Here is a 2,500-nt window from a genome sequence, read left to right as displayed (position 1 = left end):
CCATGCCTTACGAAGGCCATCCCATGCGCGTCCCATGCCTTAGCAAGGCCGACCCATGCCTTAGCAAGGCCGAACCATGCCATACCAAGGCCGTCCCATCGATCTCGGAGAAAGTACATCATCATGACATCGGAATACGGCCCCAACATCGATCTCGGAGAAAGTACATCATCATAACATCGGATCGGATGTGTATCCATCGAAGTTCCATCGACACTTCGAGAAGATCGAACATAGCTTCCTAGCATGTTAAAGGTTCGGTGCTAATGGAGACATAAAGATCCCACGACGTTCCAAACGAAAGTAAAGTGTTCCGTGCGTGTGAACTACGTTGTCCCATGTGCCGGCGCTCGACTCCTAAGATGTCCCATGTAAATGCCCTTCGTGGGAAAGAATGTCCCGTGCAACGTCCCTTGATGATCCCCATAAGGTGTCCCATGTGCGTCCCATGATGTCCCATGCGCGTCCCGTGCCGGCCCGAGCCTCACCAAGGCCGTCCCATGCGCGTCTCGTGCCGTCCCGAGCTGTGCCGAGGCCGTCCCGTGCTGTCCCATGCCGTCCCGAGCCTCGCCAAGGCCGTCCCGTGCCGTCCGAGCCTCGCCAAGGCCGTCCCGTGCCGTCCGAGCTGTGCCGAGGCCGTCCCGTGCTGTCCCATGCCGTCCCGAGCCTCGCCAAGCCCGTCCCGTGCCGTCCGAGCTGTGCCGAGGCCGTCCCGTGCCGTCCCGTGCTGTCCCATGCCGTCCCGAGCCTCGCCAAGGCCGTCCCATGCGCGTCCCGTGCCGTCCGAGCTGTGCCGAGGCCGTCCCGTGCTGTCCCATGCCGTCCCGAGCCTCGCCAAGGCCGTCCCATGCGCGTCCCGTGCCGTCCGAGCTGTGCCGAGGCCGTCCCGTGCTGTCCCATGCCGTCCCGAGCCTCGCCAAGGCCGTCCCATGCGCGTCCCGTGCCGTCCGAGCCTCACAAAGGCCGTCCCAGGCCGTCCCGTGCCGTCCCATGCGCGTCCCGTGCCGTCCGAGCCTCACCAGGGCCGTGACATGCCGTCCCGAGCCTTACCAAGGCCGTCCCGTGCCTGACCAAGGCCGTCCCGTGCCTCACCAAGGCCGTCCCTTGCGCGTCCCGTGCCGTCCCGAGCCTCACCAAGGCCGTCCCATGCGCGTCCCGTGCTGTCCCATGCGCGTCCCGAGCTGTCCCATGCCGTCCCGAGCCTTAGCAAGGCCGTCCCATTCGCGTCCCGTGCTGTCCCATGCGCGTCCCGTGCTGTCCCGTGCCGTCCCGAGCCTGACCAATGCTGTCCCGTGCGCGTCCCATTCTTTTGGCTCGGCTGGCCCGTGCATTCTATGGGGTCGTGGGACATTTCGAAATCCACCCGGACCATTTCGACTCTCTCTTCATTAATACTATTGAGGTATTATTTATGAATTATTGGAGAAAAGAAACGGAAGAAAATATTTTTTTTTCTATTTTTTATGAATTTTCCGGTGTTTATTCACTTAAAAATTCATAGAAAAATAAATATTTATCGGAATCGCTATTATAATATATCAAAAAAATCCTTGCGAAAAGACCTTTCCAACGAGTATAAGTTTGCTGGATTCCGACGAGTAACGAAGGAGTAAAGACCCAGTATGCTTGGTTAAAAAATTGATGTTTCCTTGTGAAAATAGGAAAAACAATAACTTTGCACTATAAGGGGGAGGGTTGAGCTCCTTCCCCAGAGCGTGCACAGCACTTGTGCTGGCACGTTCCCTAGTGCTCGCCAAGCACCATAGGGCATCCAAAGGGCAAAGCTCGGCCTACTACATGATGGGAAGCTTCTAATATGTCGGAATACGAAGAGATTTCGTGCGACCCGAAGCTCGGCTCGGGCGTCCCGGCCTGTCCCGAGCTGTGCCGAGCGCGTCCCAGGCCGTCCCGAGCCAAGTCTCGGGCGTCCCAGGCCGTCCCGAGCCAAGTCTCGGACGTCCCAGGCCGTCCGGAGCTGTGTCGAGGCCGTCCCAGGGCGTCCCGAGCTGTAGCGAGGGCGTCCCAGGCCGTCCCGAGCCAAGTCTCGGGCGTCCCAGGCCGTCCCGAGCAAAGTCTCGGACGTCCCAGGCCGTCCCGAGCAAAGTCTCGGGCGTCCCATGCCGTCCCGAGCTGTGGCAAGGGCGTCCCAGGCCGTCCCGAGCAAAGTCTCGGGCGTCCCATGCCGTCCCGAGCTGTGGCAAGGGCGTCCAAGGCCGTCCCGAGCTGTGCCGAGGCCGTCCCGAGCCTAGTCTCGGGCGTCCCAGGCCGTCCCGAGCTATGGCGAGGGCGTCCCAGGCCGTCCCGAGCTATGGCGAGGGCGTCCCAGGCCGTCCCGAGCCAAGTCTCGGGCGTACCTGGCCGTCCCGAGCTGTAGCGAGGGCGTCCCGTGCCGTCCCGTGCTGTCCCATGCGCGTCCCGTGCCGGCCCGAGCAACAGCTCGGGCGTCCCGTGCCTCGGCCCTTCCAAGTGGTGCTTCGTCGGACATCTCGATATCCACTCG

This window comes from Eschscholzia californica, unplaced genomic scaffold (genome assembly GCF_041429995.1).
Source record: "Eschscholzia californica isolate CP2 unplaced genomic scaffold, dmEscCali1.0.p SCAF_22, whole genome shotgun sequence".
NCBI lineage: Eukaryota > Viridiplantae > Streptophyta > Magnoliopsida > Ranunculales > Papaveraceae > Eschscholzia > Eschscholzia californica.
The sequence above is the reverse complement of the archived record's forward strand: the minus strand, read 5'-3'. Positions refer to the sequence as shown.